We start from the raw sequence: 13,014 nt of genomic DNA on the forward strand, positions 1-13,014 counted from the left end.
GAAAGAAGTCAATATCCACCCAATTCCGAAGAAAGGAAGTTCGTCTGACCCCCCCCCCCCCGATTACAGACCAATAGCTGTCTCATCTTCTCTTGGTAAGGTATTTGAAACATTAATAATAAGCAGGTGGAGATTGTCAGACGTGAAAGGATTGAACTTGCTGGTGAATCTCTTGAGTGTGTGGAAGAGTTTTGTTATTTGGGAGACATGTTGTGTGCTGGAGGTGGGGCTGGAGCTAGCTCTGTGGCTAGGGTGAGAAGTGGTTGGAAGAATTTCAGGGAGCTCTTGCCTCTCCTGACATTGTAGGGCTCTCCCTACATGCTAAGGGGTCTTTGTATGCAGCATGTGTTAGGAGTGTAATGCTGTATGGTAGTGAGACCTGGGCAGTGAAGGAGGAAGATATTCGCCGGCTCAGACGTACAGAAATGACAATGATTAGGTGGATCTGCAGTGCGTCCCTGCGTCCAAGGCCTGGAGGGACTGGGTTTACAATGGAAGAGTTGAGAGGTAGGATGGGATTGGAGTGTATTGGTGTTGTGATGAGGAGAGGTAGATTGAAGTGGTTTGGACATGTGGAGAGGATGGGGGATGAGAATTGGGTGAGGAAGGTGAGAAGTGTTAATATTGGGGGTGGGGTTATGAGGGGTAGACTGAGAAAGACATGGGACGAGGTCATTAAGTGTGACCTTAGGGTTAAGGGACTGAACAGGGAGGCTGCAATGGATCGTGCAGCGTGGAGAGCCACCATCAGGTGACCAAGGCCGACACATGCAAGCATGTTGGAGCCTTTAAAAACGAAAAACGAAAATGAACTGTTAAACATCTTGAATCCAACAACTTAATTAGTGATAGACAATATGGTTTTTGCCACGAAAGATCCACCATTGACATAATCTCCTAACTCATACCATCCATCAATCAATTGATCTACATGGAGAAACTCATGCAGTAGCCCTTGATATTTCTAAAGCTTTTGACAGAATATGGCACCATTCCCTGCTGACCAAACTCCCTTGCTATGGACTAACGTCTTTTGTTCCTTTGATTTCTTCATATCTTAGTGACAGGAAAATAAGAGTAAAAGTAGATGATGTATATTCCAATTTCCACTCAATTAACACCGGTATGCCGCAGGGATCAGTTCTGGCTCCAACCCTATTTCTGGTTCATATTAATGATCTCTTATCTGTCACCCACAATCCCATTCACTCATATGCAGATGACTCAACACTACACAGTTCATTCACACTCAGACACCCATTTACAAAGTCTAATATCTCTACCTCTCAACGCAGTACAGCCATCTCCATAAATCAAGATCTATCTACGATCAGTGAATGGGGACAAAACAACCTTGTCTCTTTTAATGCTAGTAAAACTAAATATATACAGTTTACTAATAGACAGATATTGCAAGATTCGTACATTACCTTCAGTGCTACTAATATTCCCATCTCCAAAAGTATTGAAATTCTTGGCATCTCACTTAACAACGCCCTCAGCTGGACCTCTCGTGTCAGATCACTTGCTAAATCCGCCTCAAAGAAACTTGGATTATTGTACAAAGTCCGCAACTTCTTCGCTGATGAGCAGTTAGCTATAATTTATAAGAGTCATGTGCGCTCTAAGCTTGAATATTGCTCACCGTTTTGGAATGGTTGTGGAGAGGTTACATTAAAACTACTCAACAAAATTCAGAACAAAGCTGTTAGAATCATTAACAACCCTTACCATTACAAATAAACTACCTCCCCTGCAAGTAAGAAGGAATGTTGCCTCCCTTGCATTATTTTACAGATATTTTTTTGGCAAATGCTCATACAAAGTTGCGTCCATGGTGCCACCTCTCCATGCCTTCCCTCATGCTACACGGGCATCTGGTAGCGCTCATGACTGGAATGTCACTCAGCCATATTGCAGAACGTCTGCCTATCAGAATTCTTTCATTCCCTGAACTGCGTCTCTCTGGAACTCGCTTCCCCAGAGTTGTTTCCCTCCAAATATCAACCCACAGCTGTTCAAGTCTAGCTGTTACAGATATTTTATGAACAGAGGACACCAATAATCTGGTGAATGGATTATTTTTTTTATTCATTTGTTTTTCCTTCCTCCGTTCTGTTTAAAAAAAAAAAAAAAAAAAAAAAAAAAAAAAAAAAGAATTAGAGTATGGTGCTGCTGCTTCTTTGCAGTGGGCTCCCCCGATGCTGGAGATGATGCAGGGCGCTTGGGAGGCATGGCGAAACAATACGAAAAGGTGAAGAGCTGCGAAAATATCCTCACATACAGCAAAGCTGTGAGGAGAGGAGGGACGTGGACTCAACTGAGAAGCACGCAAAAATTTTACCAGAAAGGGGTTAGTTCGTTTTCTCTCGGCAAGCGAGCGTGGTGCTGTGAACCGCACCCATTTTGAATTTTTCATAAAGTATTCCATTAACCCCTTCATAGCTGCCAGCCTTGAACAACACTTCACTGTTTCAGTGTCAGCGACGTTGAGTTAGGGCGTCCTATAAAAAACTGCGAACAATTATGGGACAGGAACGAAGGTCACTGGTGTGTTTATACGACCCTACTCTACCATCCCAAGCAGTCAGGCGTTCTCTTCACTCCAGATGTATTCGCCGATGTTTACATCTTTATGTTATATACATGTGCCCTAATTTTGAGTAAGTTTCTTTCAGCAGGGAAGAAAGGTTGTTGGTACACTGAAAGCAGTGATGAGAAATAGGGAGGTGAGTATGGAAGTTAAGAAGTCACTGCATGATGGTATTGTGATCCCTACCCTGACGTATGGAAGCGAGGCGTGGACCTTGCAAGAGGGGAACAAGTCAAGAGTGAGAGCAGTGGAAATGAGTTACTTGAGAGGAGCATGTGGAGTGACGTGGAGGGACAGGTTGACGAATGAAGAAGTGAAGGAACGTTGTGGGGTAGATGTGGATGTGGTTGAAAAGATTAGGAGAAATACACTGAGGTGGTTTGGACATGTGGAGAGAATGGAGAATGAAAGACTGACTAAGAGGGTGTATGTAGGTGAGGTGGAGGGAGGGAGAGGGAGGGGTAGACTGAGGATGAGGTGGAGGGATGGAGTTGAGAGGTATATGAGGGAGGGGGGGGTGAGTTGGGGGGAGGGTAGTCAAATGGTGGGTGACAGAGTGACTTGGAGGCGTTTTGTCTGCGGCCACCCTTTGCGGGATTAGGGCATCGGGCTATAGATAGATAGATAGATAGATTCTTTCAGCAATAGAACATAATTAACCATCTTCAAAATAGTCAGCATAATATAGAAGACAAACTAGAGGAATATGAACTGAATTGGTATGGTCTTTAGGCTGTATGCTTAGACGAAAGATTATGGGTTTTACAATTTTAAGAGACAATATGGAACAAAAAATGTTTGCCAATCAGAAAAAAAATTAGTTTTTCGTCCCACATGTTCTTGTAGGTTAACATTCAGTTCCACATTCTTCGTTCGGTATCACTCTTCCCAATATATTTCAGACCGACTAAGCACAGTTATTTCTGCTCCTTAGAGTTAGTGTACATTCACTACTCATTCTTTTGCTCGTTCTTATGTGTATGTGTGAAAGAGAGAGGGCTGATAAAAACAATAATGTATTCCATTACCGCTTTCATAGCTGCTGGCCCTGAACAATGCCTTACTGTACCAGTGTCAGTGACGTTGAGTTAGGGTGAGCTATAAAAAACTGCAAGCAATTATGGGAAGGAAACGAGGGTCACTGGTGTGTTTACACGATCCTAGTCTACCGCCTCAAGCAGTCAGGCGTTCACAGTTCACTTCGTCCCAGATGTTTTTGCCGATGTTTACATGCTGATGTAACACACATCCTAATTTTATTAATTCTTACACGAATCATAGCAAATCACAGGATGGGTTTGGGGGGGGGGGGAAGCCAGGTGTGCCAGACGAGTCTTTTCACATATGTAAGAAAAAGAAATTGATTTTAGAACTTTGAAAAAATGGTCCCAAGGCCGACCACGGGAGCACGCAAACTTCTGAACCCACAGCCATTGAGGGGGCTAAACATACGCTTTACTTGAAGCAGTAAAAGCACCTTACCAAATCAGTTCTTCTTGATAGTCTGTAATATTTTTCAGATTATTTCTGGGTTGGTAAATACAGTAAACGTTGCTTGTTAAATCTGTTTCCCTATCGTTTTTAGCTGTTCTGGTGTGACAACTCTTGTTTATTTTGTTAACATAATGGCAGAAAGGACTGTTCTTCCCTTAGTGTTTAACTAAACCTGGCCTAACTGAACTTATCAGCATCCAATAATTTTTTAACCTAACCTAACCTCCAGTTGGGAAGTTGGGAAACGATATCCACCTTTGAGCAAGTTGACTTTCTTCCACTGCGCTGGAAACAATCGTAGGGGAAAGTGACGATAATAACAGGAAGGAAATTTTTCAGCAAGAAAAAGTAATTTGCCAAACTGAAAGTTGTCAGAAAATTACAGAAGCAAGCTGAGGGATTATGAATTGAATTGGTAAGGTCTTTCTGCTGCTTCAAGTGTACAATGAAAGACACAAGTATCTTCCCAAAGTCTGACAATATAGGGTGGAAAAACTGAACAATTTGAAACACATACTAGTAGAAACTGGGTTTTCATTTTATTTCACCTGGTGTAAATTTTCTTCAGATCAAACTGGGAAGATAGTTGTGTCTTTCACTGTACATTTTCCGGTAAATAAATCAATCTAACAGTAGTTGTGTTTTGTTTCCGCCAGATTAATTGTGATTTCAGACTATCCAGGCACCTCTTCACACCATGTAGTCTGGATAATTGGGCTATCTCCATATTTCCTTTCATATTGAGTATCGATTTTCGTATCATCGAGACCGATATTTTCGTACTGTGGAATCTGTCGTATATTCATCGTTTTCGTACCATCGAAAATTCGTACTTTGGACTTTTGTATTTCAAAGACTCACTGTATACATCTTTGATTACAGGCAAAAATAAAGAAATAAGTAAATAACAAACAACACATATAGAAATATAAACTTTAAAAGTTTACAAGGTCTGAAACCCTGATGTTACTTTTCAGTGGCCCACATGAAAGTAAACAGCAGTGGGAGGCCCCAGATAGCTAAAAGAAGACATCATGGCTTGGTATAATACAAAAGTTATACCCTTTTCTTATTTATAAAAAAAAAAAAAAAAAAAAAAAAAAAAAAGTTGTGATTTTGCTGGAACAATATTTTGACAGCCGCCTCCGTGAATCTTGTGTGGATGTGGTGACACACGCATGTCAACAGTCAGCTGTCTAAACAAAGACGGCCCTCCAATGTTAACATGCGCAGGACCCACATCTTGGGTGTCCCCAGGCTCCATTGTCTCACTTGCCCACTCACACGTGTCCTGCGTAAGTCATCATCTCCCTCATGCACTTTGAGTTACCTAACCTTCTCACTTGCATAAGACTACTGAAGTGCTATTGCTAACACCAAGTAACAGTGCAAGTACGCTGCAAATAGTGCTGTGTGTGATGGTATGTGAAGAGAGAACAATGAATGTGGAAAATAAGTGAAACTCTGAATTTGGAAACCATGTTTGGTGCTCCTGTGGAAAGCATGGTGTTACTGATGCTTGAAAAATTAGACACTGCTAAGCACCATAAGGAGGGGCAGGGACCAAGCAAGACTACTGATGTCCTAAAGCTGCCTCAGTCCACGGTCTCAACAGTCACAGAGAAATCAGATGCTATAATTACAGCATCGCAGAATATGCCTTCCCTGACAACATAATGTCTAACAAGAGCAAGGGAGCCTGAAGGATATACAGCATCTCCTGGTTCAGCGGGTCAATGACCTGAACCAAGCAAACCAACCTCTTCACCACTCCTTCATTTGCAGTAAGGCTCTAGATCTGTGGAAGGACCTTAAGGATAAGGAAAGTCTGGAGCCCAGGAAGGACTTCAATGCCAGCACAGGTTGACTTGAATGTTTCAAGGACTGTGCAGGCATTAACATATGACTATGCCTGGCAAGGCTGCAAGCACAAACTACATGGCAGCTGAGGCCTTCCCTGCACTGATGAAGGCTATTATAGAGGAGGTGGGATACTCTCCTAAGCAGTTCTTAAACTTTGACAAAACAAGACTGTTTTGGATGCACACTTCAAAGAAGACCTATATCAGCCAGGAAGACAGACGCACACCTGGGTTCTAGGCAGCAAAGACCTATATCAGCCAGGAAGAAAGACATGCACCTGGGTTCTAGGCAGCAAAGACCTATATCAGCCAGGAAGAAAGACATGCACCTGGGTTCTAGGCAGCAAAGACCTATATCAGCCAGGAAGAAAGACATGCACCTGGGTTCTAGGCAGTAAAGGACCCCCTTCACCTCTGCCTTGGTGCCAGTGCAGAGGGGGGAATGAAGCTCAAGCCACTTTTTGTGTACCACTGGGAGAACCTCCAAGCACTGGCAGGGTTCATAAAGGAGAACCTTGTGGTTACTTGGAGATGTAACCCCAGGGCCTGGCTGACCTACACACTCTGCCAGTCATACATGGCAGGGTACCTGTCCCCCCACCTGCACGACTATGCCAACAGGAGCAACCTTGCCAACTGTTTCCTCCTGTTAGAGGACAATGCCCCAAGACACCCTGAGTGCATGGAGGACCAGGTGGATAACACCAATGTGGTGCACCTGCCCCACAACACCACATCACTACAGTCAACCCACGCTATTAGCAGGTTCACATGTTTGTGGATTTTTCTGGGAAATTATTTCAAGGTATTTCCTGCCTTTTCCACTGCATCAGCTGTTCTAGTGGTTCATAAGTGATTTTTTTGCAAGTTTTTGGTGAGAAATACTGTCCTACAGAGTTAATCTGTGCAGTTAACCTGTATAGGTATACAGTCATCCCTTAACCCCTTCCTTAACCCCTTCTTTACCGGAAACATGTTTTGATGTACGTCACTGGTAAACACCCGTGAGACACCGGAACCGCAACCGTGGTATGCTGGTACACCCTCTATAGAATGGCAGCATATGGGCATCAGGGTAGCCCGGTAAGGCTGTTTCTGAGGACCTCATGAAAGCAACAGCTCTGTGTTTTGACAACATAGACTGTGACGAGTCTATCTATCTATTGCCAGACGCCCCAATCCCATATGGGGTGGCCACAAACAAATCGCCTCCACGTCACCCTGTCCCCCGCCATTTCGCTGCCCTGCTCCCAACTCACACCCCCCTCTCTCATATACCTCTCCACTCCATCCCTCCATCTCATCCTTGGCCTTCCCCTCCCTCTCCCCCCCTCCACCTCACTCACATACATTCTCCTCATCAGTCTCTCACCCTCCATCCTCTCCATATGGCCAAACCACCTCAGTGTGTTCCTCCTAACGCTTCCTATCACATCCACATCCACACCATAACGCTCCTTTATATCCCCATTTGTCAGCCTGTCTCTCCATGTGACTCCACAGGCTCCTCTTAAATAACTCATTTCCACTGCTCTCACTCTTGACTTGTGTCCTTCCAACAACGTCCAAGCTTCACTTCACTGTGACAAAGTTCTGATGAATTCTGACATCATAAGATACGTCATGACTGGGTTGCTGTGGCACCAAGGACTTGCTCACTCATCTGTGATGTAATCTCTTTTAGACCAATCATTATTTTATTTATAATTTCTACTACAGATATCGTACTATATTTTCTGCTGACATACGGCAAAATTTACACCCCTTGGCCTGCCTGAGGGAGCCAGTTACCACACACTTGACCAAGAGAGAGGGTGTACAGGATATTTTTCTCTCATGGCGTCTCTGGCAGCTTCCAATAGTGACGAGTTTATTCCTCATGAGGATACTTATTTAGTTGTATCAGATGATGATGCAGCAGTGTCTGATGTGTCAGTAGATGACTATGATCCTGAAAATGATAGCGAGGTTGATGTGAGTGAGGAGGAGGAGGAAATTAGTAACGAGCTTAGTGACGTCACACTATCGGCAACAAGTGGGTCAAGGTTGCCATCACCATCACGTGTGTCCATACACTTCATGCACAGCTTACAAGGTAAATAAATAAGCCATCCATCTGCGCAAGACATTTTTTTCAAGCAAGTTTGTACAGTAGTTATCTGGGTACTGTAACAGTACTTTAGTATAAGATATGTAAACTTATATAATGATATACAGTCTATCTATCTATTTATTGCCAGACGCCATAATCCCATTAAAGGTGGCCATTTGACACTGAGTTAGTTGTTTTACAGGGAGGGGCACTAACCCTCCACCAACCCACTTGTTGACATGTAGGGAGCACGTATGGTTTGGTTATATGGTTACCACCCAGCATTGTAAATGTTTTTTTGGCTTACAGGAAACCATTTGACTTGTCACTCAATGTAAAGCCACCTGTAATGGAATGAAAAGGAATAAGAAGTGACAGGAAAGATAGGAGAAATAGGAAGAGAGGAGGGCAGGCACAGAAAAAGAATGATAAAAGCTAAGGAAGTAGGCAGCACTACATCAATTGAGTGGATGATGGTCGCCACCACCTACCACTATTATTTTATAATAATTTTTTTTCCATTACCAACATCATGCTTGGATTATGTGATCATCAGTATACAAACAAATCACAAGAAGTGAATACAGTCATCCCTTAACATTCGTGGGAGTTAGGTAACAGAGACACACGCGAATGTTAAAAATCCGCAGATATCTGCAGCTCCTCCTTAAAAACACCTCTGGACCCCCTATTTCCTTATATAACTAAAGAAAAACCCTATGTGCATGTTTACAACCACTTTATTTAATACAAGAACACTAAACAACTATTTTATTTAGTACAAGAACACTAAAAGTTAAAAATAATGAATGGCATACTCCTGCATGGCCTTATCTGACTACTGTGCTCATCCCAGCTCCCTCCTTAAGGAAGAGTGTTACAGTATATTTCATTCACTGGATAATGCCATTACTGTACTAAAACAGCCACAAACTGTGCCTGGGATAATGTTACAGTGTCAGCAGAGTTCAATGAGATAATTTTTTTTTTTTCTGTAGCCATCTGTGGATATGCAAAACTGTGAATGTTCAAACCGCGAATGTTTAGGGATGACTGCAGTTTGGACGTGGCAAAAAAACACACACTACCCCTCACACTAGGGGAGGGGGAGATGTCAGGTCGGTCTGGGGGGTAAACGTAGTCTTTACACAGGGGGAAGGGGTGGGGAAAGAAGGGGTTAACATCCACGGTTTTGAATATCCGCAGATGGCTACAGAAAAAAAAAATCTCATTGAACTCTGCTGACACTGTAACATTATCCCAGGCACAGTTTGTGGCTGTCTTAGTACAGTAATGGCATTATCCAGTGAATGAAATACAGTAACCTCTCACATAACGCGAGGGTTAGGTTCCTGGAGAGGTTGTGTTAGTTAAAAACGCGTTATTTAACCCCTAAAACGCGGTTGTTTACAGTCGATCCCCCCCGAGTGGCGGGGTTGTATCGCGGTCTGAGTACCTGTAGGAAAATATTCGCCAAAAATCAGAGATTAACCCTAGAACATTATACTTGGTATGGCAGATAGTACTTACATTCAGCTTTCTCCAGAGACAGGTGTTGAGCCTTCGTGGACTACCCAAGGACTTGTGGAGACTTGCAAAGTTGGGTAACCAAATCTTCACTTTCACACCTCCAGCAACCCGGTTTCCCCTCTACCACAGCCTCATTCTGTCACAGTAAACTTTATACTACAACGTAAAGGTAGTTAGGAATCCGTATTTGTACAATAAGCACTGAAAATAAGGCTAAAATCAACGAAGCGTACGGCCGACATGCACTGTGGCGGCGGTCTTCCCGTCACTCAACAAACATTTCCATTTTCACAGCTAAAAACATGTATACTACATTATTTTCAATCATATTACTTCCCAAAAGATCACCACGGCGCGCTTTTTATTCTGCCTTACGTCCGCCACTTTATTCTCGTTCCTGTCGGCCGCTTGCACTGACTGGGAAGAGCTAGAACTCGCCATAATCTCACTTTGAAAGCCTGCAGTAAACTGACGCTAAACAGAGGCAAACCGTGAGAAAATAAGCTAGTGTTACAACTGGGGAAACAAGCGTTTCCTAGTAGCATAAACTGCTTGTGAGAGGAGATCACAGATTTACAGTTCTGAGCGCTCAGAGCGCTGCCATGTATCACAGCCAGGCTGGCCGGGCCGTGGTGGGGGGGGTACGGGGGGAAAACGCGATATTTGGCAACAACTGAGGTCAGTAGTACAAAGGTAAAGTATGCTAGTTGTAGCTAGAGGGTGGTGGTACTGATAGACAATACCAGCTGGAGCCTGCTTGCCCGCGGTTATTCAAAATTTACTAAAATCGCAAACGCGAAGACCCGCCGTCTTGCCCTTATGGCCACGCGTCGCAAACGCGATGATCCGCGTTTTAGGGGTTAAACATAATTTTCCCATAAGAAACAATGGTAATATTGGAGGTTACATTCCTGGACTCTGGGAAAGTCTACCCACTTGGGGAGTTATGCTATTCTAAACTTAAAAGCAACAATATTAATGTGAAAGGAAATCCACGTAAAAAACAAAAACAGTAGTGTATTTGGGGAGAAATAAACAACATTTGAGCTCTTATTGGGACGAAGCATTGTTTACTTCTCCCCAAATACATACTGTTTTCGTTTTTTACGTGGATTTTCTTTCAATTCTGCTTCATTCACGGCATTGTGAAAGTTCCTCAACATTATTAATGCCTTAGTAGGTCATAAAAATACTACAGTAAAAGAAACATTTTCATTACAGTCAGTAGGTCACAAACAATAACAACACACAGCCTCACTTCGTCTATGGATCACTCGTCATCTGCTGCTGTCCCTCCTCACCCCACTCCTCCACCTACCGCCGCTCCCCACACTAAATTTGTTGTCCCTACTCGCTCTGCTCTCCTTCCTCTTCCTCTTCCTCTGACTCCCGTGCTACTGGTGTTGAAGATAACTCCCTTAAGTTTTCTGTCTTCTTCATAAAGAACTGCTCTATCTTGGTCTGAGTGGTTTTCTTCTTTCTGTTCTGCAGCATCAAGTTGTAAAAATTTAGATCTGCCATCACTTTCCTGGCCAAATTTTGTCCGAAAATGAGCCAAATTGCTCAAAATGGGGCCAAACTTCATTTTCGAATATTATAGTTCGAATAAAACCAGTTTAAGCAACAGACAAATAAAAAATTGTATTTATGCATAAACTGCCACACACAGTCTATCAGTTCGGGACTGTCCAAGGCGCGCGCGGCTAATATGAAACCATCACATACAGTACGTGTAAAGTCCCATTAAACTGAGAAACCCTTGTTAGTTAAACATATCTCCTTAAATATTTGCTCGTGTTAAAACAAAAACGCGTTTTTTTAAACTCGCGTTAGTTGAGAGGTTACTGTATACTGTAACACTCTTCCTTTTGGAGGGAGCTGGGATGAGCACAGTTGTCAGAGGAGGCCATGCAGGAGTGCACTATTCATTATTTTTAACTTTTAGTGTTCTTGTATTAAATAAAGTAGTTGTAAACATGCACATAGGGCTTTTCTTTAGTTATATAAGGAAATGGGGGGTCCAGCTCCAGTAACTGACTTTGGGGTATCTTGTACTAAGAAAAAATGGAGCAACAGTGATGCCTGCCAAAAGGAAATGAATAAGTTACTGGTTTGCTTCACTGCCGGCTCTCTCCAACCTCTTTCAAGAGTTGAGGATCCTAACTTTCAAGCCCTTCTAAACAAGGCCCAGCCCTGCTACAGTATCCCAAGCCACAAGGAGCTCAGCAGCAAGCTTCTTCCCTCTCAAACTCAAAAAATACAAGAACATCTCAATGATATAGATAGAGATAGAGAGATCTCAATGACAAATTTCATTCTGTTGGGTATCTTTGTGTTACAGTTGATCTTTGGACAAACAGACAGATGCATTCGTACACTGGGATCACATGTCATTTCATTGAAAACTTCCAGCTCCAGTCAACAATGTTAGCTTGCAGGAGATTCAAAGGGTCCCACACTGCAGAAAAGATTCATGCCACATTCACTGAAATCATCACTAGCTTTAACCTAGAAAAGAAGATTCTGACAATTGTACCGACAGTGCCAGCAATATGCTTAAAGCATTTGTGACACTTCCCGGTATGGACGATGCAGACACTAATCAAGACAGTGAAAGTGAAGAGGAAGATGATGCCTTTGACATTCCTGATAACAACGAGAAGTTCCTGGAGCTCTTGCCTGAGCATGTCAGATGTTTTGTTCATAATTTACAAAATACTGTGAAAGATGGGCTCGAGGAAGCAGGACCTGTATCAGGAGTCACTAGAAAAGCCTCACGTTTAGTATCACACATTTGTCATTCCGCACTGGCATCTGACATTCTTGAAGATGAATGCACACCTCAGGCCAAAAATGCAACCCGATGAAACAGCAGTAACATGATGCTTCGCTCCCTTCTGAAGATTGATCCAGTCAAGCTTGATCAGTTAGATTGTCCAGTAAAGCTAACCAAATATGAACTTAATCTCATCAAGGAAATAACAGACATCTTAACACCATTTGGAGTAGCAACTCTATAGTGTCAGGGAGAGAATGTTGAAACGTCAAGCAAAGTAATTCCATGTATTCGTGGACTGAAAGCCGAGCTTGAACAACTATCACAGACATACATGTCAAAGACGATTACTACTCTCAAAAGCTCAATGAAGAGAAGGTTGAAAATCTATGATGACATGGAGATGTTTCAGCTGGCTTCACTCCTAGATCCAGGCTTTAAGGTGGACTGGTGCTCACCAGAAGAAGTCAAGGTCATGAAATCTCTACTGAGGTCTAAAGTAGATGAAATTATGCCTAATGAAGAGAAGGGTTCCCTTCAGGAAAATAAGGACGCCCCACCAAAGAAGAAGCGCAAGCTGTTCAGAATTATGATACCATCAGCATCAACGAGCTCTTTCCTATCTACATCAACTTCATCACAAGTAGAATCCTACCTGAGTCAGCCA

The 13,014-nt window shown here is 42.9% G+C and overlaps 1 pseudogene; it reads left to right on the plus strand.

The window, feature by feature from the left end:
* Positions 1-11,582: 11,582 nt before the first annotated feature.
* On the plus strand, positions 11,583-12,438 carry LOC145410761 (E3 SUMO-protein ligase ZBED1-like; annotated as a pseudogene).
* Positions 12,439-13,014: the final 576 nt, after the last annotated feature.

This window comes from Coenobita brevimanus, chromosome 86, assembly GCF_032717465.1.
Source record: "Coenobita brevimanus isolate Jiangsu-jjx chromosome 86, ASM3271746v2, whole genome shotgun sequence".
Taxonomy (NCBI): Eukaryota; Metazoa; Arthropoda; class Malacostraca; order Decapoda; family Coenobitidae; genus Coenobita; species Coenobita brevimanus.